The following is a 13,116-nucleotide window of genomic DNA, read 5'->3' as shown; positions in this document are numbered from 1 at the left end:
CAAAAATAAATAAATACATAAATACATACATACATACATACATACATAAAAAGAGAAGCAATAGATGATGGAGGATAGAAACATGTAGAGGAAAAGGGATAGTGTAGGTTGCCCAAATCATTACACACGGAAAAGTTGAAATGGAGGTTGAGGAAACACAGCAAACGTGAAGTGCTCCCTGCAGCACCTATTGTATAAAGAAAATAAAAGAAGAAAGAAGAAAAAGAGTGAAAAAGGAAAAAGAGAGGAGAGAAATGGGCGGGGGCAACGAAAGGGGGAAGAAACAGGAGAGAAAAACAAAAAGAGAAAAATAAACTAAATAAATGAAAAAGGACCGAGGGGGATAAAATGGGTGAAAAGACCAGGACAGAATGCAATATTAGCAACCATGACAAAGAAACAACAAAAAGGACTAACGTTTCAAGATAGGAACCCTCTTTGCAGTTAATAAAATGCTTAGGCAACTGACCTTTCCCCTTTGTCACTTCCTCATTTCTCTCTCTCCCAGGGCAGTAGGAAAGCTGCCTGAGAGGTCCAGTAGGAGATTCAAGTGGGTCCTTTTTGAACCAACTCAACACAGAAGACAATATCTATTTATTTCCAGAGTAACTACACCTCCCCAGAAACCCCAAATATGCTATTGGAAGCTTGTTTATCATGTACTACAGTCCCTCCCCATTTGGTGTGTTAGGGGAGGTCTAATTGATTTTCTGACTCCACCTTCTCCCAGAACAAATTTCCTATCCCAGGACGTTTAGGTAAATTGGGCTTCCTCAGCAAATTTGCCTCTCCTTTCTTCCCAGACTCTCCCCAATTCAGTTGGTATACTCCTCCAAGCTCAAGAAGATAAATAAAAAAACAACAAAAAATGTGGAGGGCTAGAGTAATCAAGGACCTCGGACCGATTTCAGGGCATGGTGAATTCAGGGATGGGAAGTCTGTGATATTGCAGACTCAAGGTGTGTGAGTCACTGGAGTGTTAGCTATCAAGGTTTAGGGATACAGACCTGGGAACCATGCATGTGGTTAACAAGGGGTTTGGGAACACTGCAGCACAACAAAGATTTCAGGGATCGCTGCAGCCAGGCTGCTAGTCCTAGGGGTAAGTGTCCCGCCCACAACTTCTGACCTCCATGTCAAAAACCCAAAATTCCACCTCTCACAAGAATCTCTTCTGTCACTGTCTCACCAAATTGACATTCAGACACCTCCTGCCCTGCAGGCCCCTGATACAACCCACTCAGCATTTGGGAACACCTCCGCACAACAAAGTTTTCAGGAATCACCACAGCTGGGCTGCCAGCCCTAGGGGGAAGGGTCCTGCCCACAACTTCTGACCTCCATGTAAGAGACCCACAATTCTACCTCTTTCAAGAATCTCTTCTGTCACTGTCTCACCAAATCAATGTCCAGACACCTCCTGCCCTGCAAGCACCCGAAAGAGCCCAGTCCAGCAAGATTCTGACCTACTCAGCTACTTCTTTATAGGAGAGATTATGAGGTGCACTCATTCAAATGCCATCTTGCCCCCTGATCCTTTGTTCTTGAAATTGCAACTTAATCTAGTGTTTTACAGTGCCTAAGAATTACCTCCTAATAGAATCTATGTTTCTCAAATATGGCTTCTCAAAGCCAAATTCAGCATTTAAGTGCATTACCTTCCTACAAGCTTGGGACATGTCTCCCAGAAATGAGCTTCCCTGGCACTGAGGAATTACTACCAGGAACAACTAGCAAAGCAAATGGAAAAAGACCTTGAATAAAAGGGGGGAAATTTAAAGACCAGTTTATATGGCTAAGAGTCTTCAAAATAAGTTGAGAGGTCATTCCAGATGTACACTTATACACATATTAGCAGGATTGTATAGACTGCCAAAGTAGACATGACCTTAAGTAGTGGAGCTCGTGAAGGCTACAGAAATACCCAGGTTCTACAGTCATGACCATTAGCTCCAAAATCTGATGCCTTTCTCGCAAGGCCTACTTTGGAGTTTGTGCTTTTAAGGGGGACAGAGTTGGACTCAGGTTGGACTTCTCTACACATGCTTCTTCGGTTCTTTCTATTTGAACCTATAGCTCATACTGGATTTGGTAGGTGTACATCCAAGAGATTTGAGTCTTTGGGTTGTCCATCTGCCAGGTGGGACCTGAGTCTCACTGGAGTTGCAACACATACTTTCCATCTCATGGGATTCACCCAGCACAATTAACAAGTTGGTGAAGGTAGACAACAACAATTCCAGGGAACCAAGATAGTTTAAAACAGCAAGTAAGAGATTCCCACCAATCAGTCTTATGGGACTGAAGCCCCCTTTCAATTACAGGTGGAGTTGGCATCACCATCCCAGAATCCTCAGGAGTGGGGAATAATATATGGACTAGAGCTGACATACTGGAATTCTCCTGTAGACTTATCATGATTCTACCCATGAAAGACATTATATCATTGTTGTGAAGACAATGGCCACTGGAAGTGCTGAAGTCAGGAAGATGGAAAATGAGGTGTAATATTGGGGCATTTCTAGGACTTGGAATAGACAGCAATAACAGTGCAATGACAGATACAGGTCATTACATATCCTGCCATAACCTACATAATTAAGGGGGACAGAGTGTAAACTGCAATGTAAAGTATAATCTGTGCTTAGCGGCAATGCTCCAAAATGAGTCATCAATTGCAATGAATGACCCATAATAATGAAAGACGTTTTTAATGTGGGGAAAAGTGGAATGTGGGGTGTTATGCATATGGGTATCCCTTGAACTTTTTTATGTAATATTTTAAGTAAATTAAGTAACTTTAGAAAATAAATATATATACATAGTTAAAAAAACATACAGTTCATCAAAAGTGTACAATCGATGGCATTTGGTATAATTACAGGGCTGTGCATTCCATCTTGTCAACCAATAGTAGAGGATTTTCATTACCCCAAATAAGAGAGAAAAAAATTGTAGAAAATATTTTACTTGATATGATGGAAGATACTGTCTTCAATTCTGTAAGGGAATGCAATTGAAAAAGTCAAATTATTTAAAAGCAATTACATAAGAAAGAAGTGATTTGATGTATATAAAAGCTATATAATTCTAAAAACTAGGCATGTAGCAGACTATCTTTTTATTCACTAATGTAAGTATCTAGATTTAAAACTCCCAGGTTCAACTTCTGTTAATTAGAAAATTTCTAAACTAAAGGTAAAACATTCTTTTATAATCCGACTGTAATTCAGGTGGTGAGTTTCTTTAAGGCCTGCTTTATGTCCTTGTTTCTAAGACTGTAGATAAAGAGGTTCAGCACAGGCGTGACCACCATGAACATCACTGACACTGTTGCACTTGCCCTTGAGTTTTGGGTGGCAGCAAAGCTAACATAAACTGCAAGACATGTACCATAACACAAGGTCACAACTTACAGGTGAGACCCACAAGTAGAAAATGCTTTATACTTGCCCGGGGATGATGAAATTCTCAAAATGGAGGATACAATCTTAGAGTAAGAGAAATGTATCCAGTGAATGGAATAAGACCCAGAAGTCCAGCATCGAAATACATCACTAGGTCAATGAGGAAAATGTCAGAACAAGTAAGTCGAATTACCTAATTAAATTCACAGAAAAAGTGGGGCATTTCAAACTCTGTACAAATAGACAATTTCAAAACCCTTAAGCCATGTAAAAAGGAAACCAAAACACTCAATAACCAGGAGGCCAGAAGCAGGCCATAGAACCGGGGGTTCATTCTGACCTTATAGTGAAGGGGTTGACAGATAGCCATGAAACAGTCATAGGCCCTCACAGTCAGGAAGTAATTATCTAATTGTACCAAACAAATGAAAAAATAAGTCTGGATGAGACAGGTTTCATACGTTTTGGTCTTGCTGCCTGTCTGGATATTCGGCAGCATTTTTGGACCAGTGATGAATGTGACATGGGTATCTGTAAAAGACAAGTTGGAGAGGAAGAAATTCATGGGTGTAGAGATAATGGGAGTCAGTGATGATGGCCAGGATGATGAGCAGTTTCCCAAATATGATGACCAGATACATGGGTAGGAACATCCCAAATAACAAAGTCTGCATTTCTATATCTTTGGAGATTCCCAGAAGGATAAATTCTGAAACTTGTGTTTAGTTTTCTGTTTCCATGTAGATGAAGAAACTTCCAGAAGAAAGAACAGAGCAACACATATTTAGCCACAAGCAGCTATCACCAAATTAGATTAAATGCTATGGTTTATAAACACTTTAAACAAATGATTTCTTCTTATATAGAGATAGATCTAGTGCCTTTTATTTATAAATACAAAAGCAACCAAATGGTCCTGATTCTCTTTCTTTGGTTGTTGTTGTTTTGTTGTCTTCATTTTAAAAAAATGTACCAGGGAATGAACTCTGGACCCATAAACAGGAAGCACTTTCTCATCTTCTACCCATTCCTGCTTCTCTTTGATGCTCTTTCTGACTAGCCATCCCTGTACACCATAGGAAAGATTTCCTCATGGCAAAACTTTCCACTGCAAACTCCTTGGAATTTAATTTAGTAAACAAACATTTTAAACAGTCATTTTGTACCCTGCGATGAAATGTTGGGTAATGATATTGATTGTAGCACAATGTTCTTAATTTAATTAATATGATGAAATTGTACACTATAAAATAGAACAAAAGGGAAATTTTGAATTGAATATATGGTTACTACAATAAAAAGTAAAAAATAATTAATTAACCAAATAGAGGTATTGTGTTTTGATATACAAAAGACACAGTATTAGTAAGATAGAGTTTATATCCAACTTGGTCTATACATTCAACTCAATCCATTTCTGTACACAAGCAAGTTATTTTGAGGATATTGACATACTAATTCTAAAGTTTATATGGAAAGACAAGAACCATACAGCCAAAACAATACTGAAAAATAAGATCAAAGTTGTAGGACCTATCCTGCCTGACACTATTTAAATATCAAAAAAATGACTGAGAAAGAAGAACAAAATTGTTGGACCAGATTAAATGATTTTAAGACTTATTAAGAAACAGAAAAGTCAAAAAGTGTCTTGTTGGAATAGACACATAAATTAATGTTAAAGAACACAGAAATAGATCCACCCAAATGCAGTTAAGTGATTTGTGACAAGGGGGAAAGGTCATTTCAAAGGCAAAAGCATGGTTTTCTCAATGAATCGTTCTGGAATAATTGGATGTATATGTACAAAGAGAAATGGAAATTGGGCACAAATTTGTATACATTTCAGAAAGACAAGCCAACATGAATCATATACTTGCTAGTAAAATGCAAATTGTATAAGTTCTGGAATAAAACATACAGGAAAAATAAAGGGCCAGTGGTTTAGCAATGAGTACTTAGATATAGCACCCAAAACATGATCTATGACAGAAGAAAATTTATAAATTGTACTTTCTTAAAAGGTAAATCATAAGCTCTGTGAAAGAAATTGATAAATGAGGAAAGAATGTCAAGAGACTTAGAGAAAATTTTGCAAATATTTATCTGACAAATTATTTGTATTCAAAAATACAAAGAACTCTTGGCACCCAACAATAAAAAAGCAAATTCACAGTTAAAAAATTAGCAAAATATCTAAATAGAATCCTAACTAAGATATACAGATGGAAAATAAACATACATGAAAAGATGCTACAAAAGTCAAGGCTGAATCTCAAATAATTATTGCTAAAGCAAACAGTCTAGGGAGAATGGGCAAGATGACATGAGTTTATTTTGTCTCTCACTGTCCTCTTGCAAAAGAAAATGGCTGAGTAGTCCAAGATATTATCTAAGTGAACTATTTTGGAAACCCACAGAACAGGAGGCTTTGGGTCATTAATCCTGAGGGAGCTGAACATAGATATAAATTGCTGAAGGTAAAACTATGAGTTTCTCACCCTGGCTGACAGCTAAGCCTCACTACACTAAAGGCAAAAAGCTGCTGTGAGCCCCAACTCCCACAGGATACCCAGCAGAGCATTCCTTAAGAGTGAGAGGGTTATAGTGAAGGGTGAATACAGGCTTCCTTTCTGTGGGTTTCATTGCCTGGGCCCTCTTTGTGCTTTGGGGAGCATACAAGCTGGTTTGAGGTGGCACCAGGAAGAGGGGGGAGAGTAATCTGCTTAGGCAGCCTGATTTATCAAACCACCCTGGAACAGAGAAACTTGTCCTGGGAGGGGAAGAGTCAGTCAATTAACTAATCCTGTGCAGAAAACTATCAAAATGTCAACTCCCCTAAGGGAGACAGGCAGTAGGAAGCACTTAATAAGCTTCCAAGAGCCAATTTAGGGTCAACTGGGAGGAAAGGGTTGGTCTGGAAGAGGGTTGAGAGTCATTTTTCTCTGGTGAGTTCAGGTGCCAGGGTCCCATTTGAATTTCAGAAGGAAGGATAATCAACCTGACCAAGAGAGGTGATGGGTGATCCACTCACACAGGCAATTGTATCTGACCCTGGCAGTGAAAGCAATAATAGAAAGGGGGCAGTGACACTCTCCTAGTCAGCAGGAATCTACCCAACTGCAAAGAGCCAAACCTGCCTGAAGGAGACTGGATACCTTTCTCAAAAGCTGACTGACCAAACAAGAAGTATAGCTGAGTGGAGGAATTTCCACCTTGAATATGTGAGTTCCATAACTTGATTCCTAGCTCCTAGTAAAGGTAGTGATTCACCAGAATATCAAGCATCTAGGTGATATTTAGGATAATATTTTTTGTATTAGCTTCTCTTGGGTCCTTTATTTATCCTAAAAAATAAAAGTTTCCTTTTTTAAATTTTAAGTTAATTTAATTGCTAAAACCGGCTTCAAATCCTCCAGAGGGCAGTCTGCAGGGTAACTGAACAAGGTACACTGGCAACCTGAGAAGCTCAACAGAGGCTTAAAATGGAAGGCTGTTTTTTCTTAGTCTTTCATTTGACAGTTGATTGTGTGTCTGTTTGTTGTTTGTTTTTTTATAAAGTTCCTCAGTATTCTGCCTTTCCATAAAGCATCTTTAGAAAGTAGCTATTATGTGTAACACAGTTTCAGGAGTGGGATTTTTTTCTCCACTGCTTTCAAAGAGCAATATTTGCATGAATTATTGGAATTTGCCTGCATAGAAGTTATATATATTTTTGTGTAATCACTACTTTATTTAAATCAAGATTTCCTCATGACATTTATTTTATAGTTTGGGCTGTGGGTGACTTTATTTTGTTGTTCAGTCTGTTCCAATTTTTGCCATGGGAGCTCTGGCAGCTGTGCACTGTGTCTATTTGATGTTATCCATATTTACTTTATACTTTGGGTTTTGATACACTGCTACATTATTTTGTTGTTCTGTCTGTTCCAATTTTGGCCATGAGAGCGCTTTCAGTTGTGCTATGTGTCTCCTTGTTATTATCCCCACTGTTGAATATTTTACTTCAGTACTACAAGATGGTCTCACCTCTTTTTGTATAGTTCTTGTCAAATTCCTGTAGTCAAAGAACACCCTTATAGAATGGTATTAAAATCCAAAGTCTGAACACTATATGTGCCTTTCTCCTGGTCCCCTTCCATGGAGATTATAAGGAAATGTATTTGTGAACACTACCATGTATATATGCACATATCTGTAAATATTATTACATACAAAGTTCTGTATCTATATTCACCTCTACATGAGATCACACTACTCTAACTATAAACCATTAATACAAAACAGTAGAGTGGCCTCCATTGTTTAGTTTTAAACTCACACACAACAGTGTGAAAGATATTCCCCCATCCACCCACCATTTACTTCATTGTTTGATACTAGAGAAATGTATAGAAGAAAAAGAATTTGTAACCTCTACCCTGGTGGGAGACACCTTTATCAAATAATGTACTTATGGAGAGTGTTTACTGAATTCATTTGACAGACTCTATTCATACCCAATATTAATATTTCAGCATATTCTCCACACCTCCTCATAAACTTCAGTGAGGGCGTTTTGTGCATTTGTCAAACAGGACATTTTTTATCATTTTGCATATGTACAATGAATTTTTATTTGCATACATTAATGTTTCCTCTTTGTCAAGTTCAATGGGTTTTGATAAATGATCATTCTGTTATCACTGCTGTTTTGCCTTCTCCAGAAGGTCATAAAATATGTTGATACCATACATAAGTAGAGATTTAGACTGGTTTCATTAGCAACTATTTGAGATTCTTCCTTGTCTTTTGTAGCATCTTTTTACATATACTTGCCTACTCTGTATCTTCTTGGTGTGGATTCTGTTCAGATCCTTTGCCCAGTTTTTTAGGAAGTATTGGGCATTGAATACAGGACCCTGTACATGGGAAGCAGGTGCTGATCCAATGAGCTACATCTACTCATTAATGAGAGTTGAATTTTTTTATTGTTTGTTTGTTGGTTCATTTTTTTTGTTTTGTTTTGTTTTTTAATTATTTATTTATTTATTTATTTAATTACATTATGAAAAATATGAGGTCCCATTCAACCCCACCGCCCCCGCCCCCCCACTCCCCCCACAGCAACACTCTCTCCCATCATCATGACACATCCATTGCACCTGGTAAGTTCATCTCTGAGCATCACTGCACCCCATAGTCAATGGTCCACATCATAGCCCAGACTCTTTCACGTTCCATCCAGTGGGCCCTGGGGGGATCTATAATGTCCCGTAATTGTCCGTGAAGCACTATCCAGGACATTTTTAAGAAGGTGCTGGGAATTGAACCAGGTGCTCAATCACTTGAACTACATTCACTCCCAGACTATTTTATAAGTATTTTTATTAAAGAAGTAGTGAACCTACAAAACAATTATTCAGATAGGCAGAATTTCCAAGCAACAATGCTTCAGCAACACACCACACCATTGGATTAGACTATTTGTAATATCATTTACATGTAGTATACATTTGTAATATCTCTTCCATTCCCCCCCACACTTAACACATACATCTTTGACATTAATGTAATGCAAGCATATTAAGGTATGATTTTTAATAATTTTAATTTGGTTTTTGCTTTCTTAATGTTATGTGTCAAGAATTCTTTGTACAATTGAATACAAATAATTTATTGGATATATGTTTTACAAATATTTCCCAAGACTGTTGACTTTCTTTTCACTCCCTTATCAATGTCTTTCACAGAGCAGAAGTCTTCATTTTAATAAAGGACATCTTATGAATTTTCTTACATCATGGGACATGCTTTGAGTGCTATACCTAAACACTCATCACCAAAACCTGGACCCTTGATTTTCTTGTATGCTCAATTCTGTAAGTTTTATACATTGCATTAAACATGTGATTGTATGATTCCTATTGATTTAACTTTTGTGAAATGTATACAATCTGTACCAATTTTCTGCTTTTGCAGAAATTTTTACAGAACCATTCATTGAAAGGCAACACTTTTTCCATTGAATTAAACTTTCTCCTTTGTTATAGAACATTTGGTGGCATTTGTGTGTCTCTATTTTTGAGTTCTCTAACATTAGTTTATGAGTCTACTTTAAAAAGACAACATTGTTTGGTTATTTTTTTTAATAAGTCTCAAAATCAGTTAGTGTGGTCCTACAACTCTGTTCTTCCTCAGTATTATACTGTCTTTCTAGGTTTTAGGCTTCCCATAAAATTTTAGAATTAATTTGTTAGTATCCTCAAAACAACTTGCTTGCATTTAGAACTGGGTTGAGTAGAATATACAGATCAGTTTTGAAAGAAAAGGCATCATAGCAATATTGTGCATTCCAAATGCTAAACCAGAAAAATTCTAATTATTTAATTAGTTATTTTAAACTCTTATTTGTAGTAAACTCTGCACAACTCACTATTTGCATTTTACCTGTTTTCAAATGTACTTGTTTCTTTTTAATTATTTTTTCCAATTTTTAAAAAAGATTTATATATTTATTTCTCTCCCCTCCCCAGTTGTCTGTTCACTGTGTCTATTTTGCTGCATGTTCTTTGTCTACTTCTGTTGTTGTCAGAGGCACTGGAATCTGTGTTTCTTTTTGTTGTATCATCATGTTGTGTCAGCTCTCCGTGTGTGCAGCACCATTCCTGGGCAGGCTGCAATTTCTTTCATGCTAGGTGGCTCTCCTTAAGGGGCGCACTCCTTGCGCGTGGGGCTCCCCTATGCGGGGGGCACCCCTGCTTGGCACTGCACTCTTTGTGCGCATCAGCACTGTGTGTGGGCCAGCTCCACACGGGTCAAGGAGGCCCAGGGTTTGAACCGCGGACATCCCATGTGGTAGATGGATGCCCTAACCACTGAACCAAGTCAGCTTCCTGTACTTGTAATATTAATTACATTCAGAATATTTTACCACCATCACCAATATCTAGTACCTGAACATTTCATACAGGGCACAAAGTAGCTGATCAAAATCTTTGTTGAATTAAAAAAAATTTACATAATTTGTGGTTAAAAGTGTTGCCATGAGAAAATACTTGAATTGTCAACAAGGATGGCTAGTCAGAAACGGCATCCAGGAGAAGCAGGAGTGGGTGGCAGGCATAGATCAGTGTTGAGCAACTGCTTTGCATACATGCGGTCCCTAGTTCAATTCCTGTTAGAAACTTTAAAATAAAAGAGTAAAAAGAGACTTTGTTTCCTCATTATTTCCATATAAAGTACATTAGCTGTATCTATACATAATAATTCATTTAATGTGTTTACAAACAATGGCATTTATGTTAATTTGGTGATAGCTGTTTGTGCCTAAATTTACATTTCTCTGGTCAATTCCAGGAGTTGCATTGTGTATATGGAAACAGAAAACCAAACATATGTTTCAGAATTTATCCTCTTGGGCCTGTCTGAAGATGCAGAAATGCAGCCTTTCCTCTTTGGGTTGTTCCTGTCCATGTACCTGGTCACTGTCTTTGCAAACCTACTCATCATCCTGGCCATCATCTCAGACTCCCACCTCCACACACCCATGTATTTCTTCCTCTCCAACCTGTCTTTTACAGATATCTGCTTCACCACCACCACTGTTCCAAAAATGCTGCTGAACATCCAGACAGAAAGCAAAACCATAACTTACGAAAACTGTCTCACCCAAATGTATTTTTTCATGCTATTTTCAGGATTAGACATCTCCCTCTTGACTGTGATGGCCTATGACCGCTTCGTGGCCATCTGCCACCCCCTGCAATACATGGTCATCATGAACCCCTGGGTCTGTGGCCTCCTGCTACTGGCATCCTGGTTAGTGAGTGTCTCGGTCTCCCTTATGCATGACCTAATGGTTCTTCGATTGTCTTTTTGTACAGAGTTGGAAATGCCACACTTTTTCTGTGAACTTAATCAGGTGGTCCAACTTGCTTGTTCTGACACCTTCCTCAATGACCTAGTGATGTATTTTGCAATTGGAATTCAGGCTTTTATTCCACTCACAGGGATGCTTTACACTTACGCTAAGATTATATCTTCCATTTTGAGAATTTCAACCGGTAAAGGTAAATATAAAGCATTTTCTACTTGTGCGTCTCACCTCTCAGTAGTGTCCTTGTTTTATGGTGCGCTTTTTGGAGTATATCTTAGTTCTGCCGCTACCCAAAACTTAAGAGCAAATGCAGTAGCCTCAGTGATGTACACGGTGGTCACTCCCATGATGAACCCCTTTATCTACAGTCTTAGAAACAAGGACATAAAGCAGGGCTTTAAAAAGCTTTCCAGGTGAGAAACATTATCTCTGTAAAATATTCTTTTGCCTCAAGTTTAATAATTTTCTCTTGGTTAACTGAGGTCAAACCCTGGGATTTTTAAATCTAGGTAATTTTATCAATGTACAGACAAACAATCTGCCAGATGCCTAATTTCTAGGATTCTCTCTTTAATTTTTTACCTAAAACACCTCTTTATAATGTAATTTCCTTTAAATCATTTGAATTCTCTGTCATTTTCCCTAGTACAATATTAAAGACAGAATCTTTTCCTTGAATTTTCAGCAATTAAAATTTTAGTCCAGGTACATATAAAATTATAGTAGTTGTTGGAATAATGAATGAGTACTTCAGTCTCTGCCAGATGAAAGTAATTATTCCTTTCCTATATGGATTTGGTTAAAAAATAATCTGTCATATCAAAGACTTTATTTATGTTGCAATGTTTGTGTTAATTCACTAAAAGTGTTCATATTTTAACTTGAGTTATCATCCTTTTAGTTTTGCAATAATCTGCATTTCACCCCTCTTATTTGCCTTTCTCCTGCACATTCAACATAAAATAGATGAGGCTGCAATAGACGTTACAACCCCTGGTTATTCAAACATTGATGATGTCACTAATCTCTCATTCTGCCATGGATGTAATTTTACTATTTAACAATTTTTTTGATAGGGAGAATATACCAGGAATTTCTCTTGGACTTTCCTACAATAATAGGTTTCATTTACATACCATAAATAAACAAAGCAAAGTGAAATAAAAGACCAAAACTATTAGAAGGATATTCGGTTTTAATTGATTAGAAGATAAATATTATGAAAATATCAACTAAGCAAACTGATTTATATTTTCTACACATTGACAATTAAAATCCAAACAGCCTATTTTACAGTAATATAAAAGTCAATTGCCAAATTTATTAAGGTACAGGGACCCCAAATAGCCATATTAAGCATCCTAAAAAAAAAAAGTGTGAATTCAGAGCACCTATTCTTCCTGGCTTTGAAGTGTCTTAGCAAGCTACTATAGTCAAAACAGCATGTTATTAGCATAATGATTGATATATTGATCAATGGAATCAAATTGATCATTCATAAACAGACTTTCACATCTACAGGCAACTGATTTTTCATAAACCTACCAAGTCCACTTTAATGGGACATTGCAGTCTCTTCAACTAAGGCCTTGGAGAACTGGATATACTTAAACAAAATAAGAAAGAGAACCATTATCACACTTTCCAAGAATTATCTCCAAATATACCAAAGATCTCAGCAAAAATGTCAGGAAAATTCCTAGAAGACATTGTAATGCAACTTATTTAAGATCATGTGGCATGTGGGAATCTCTTAAACCTTACATCCACAGCATGGAAAACAATGGAAAAACTATAGAAATGGCTCAAAATTAGTAATGTTTGCATGTGAAAGTACTTTGAGATGAGTAT

The 13,116-nt window shown here is 37.3% G+C and overlaps 1 pseudogene; it reads left to right on the top strand.

Annotated features, from left to right (window-relative positions):
• The first annotated feature begins 10,761 nt into the window (after positions 1–10,761).
• On the top strand, positions 10,762–11,700 carry LOC105745334 (olfactory receptor 7A10-like; annotated as a pseudogene).
• The last annotated feature ends 1,416 nt before the right edge of the window (positions 11,701–13,116 follow it).

This window comes from Dasypus novemcinctus, chromosome 30 (genome assembly GCF_030445035.2).
Source record: "Dasypus novemcinctus isolate mDasNov1 chromosome 30, mDasNov1.1.hap2, whole genome shotgun sequence".
NCBI classification, from domain to species: Eukaryota; Metazoa; Chordata; class Mammalia; order Cingulata; family Dasypodidae; genus Dasypus; species Dasypus novemcinctus.
This window is presented reverse-complemented; position numbering and strand designations above follow the sequence as displayed.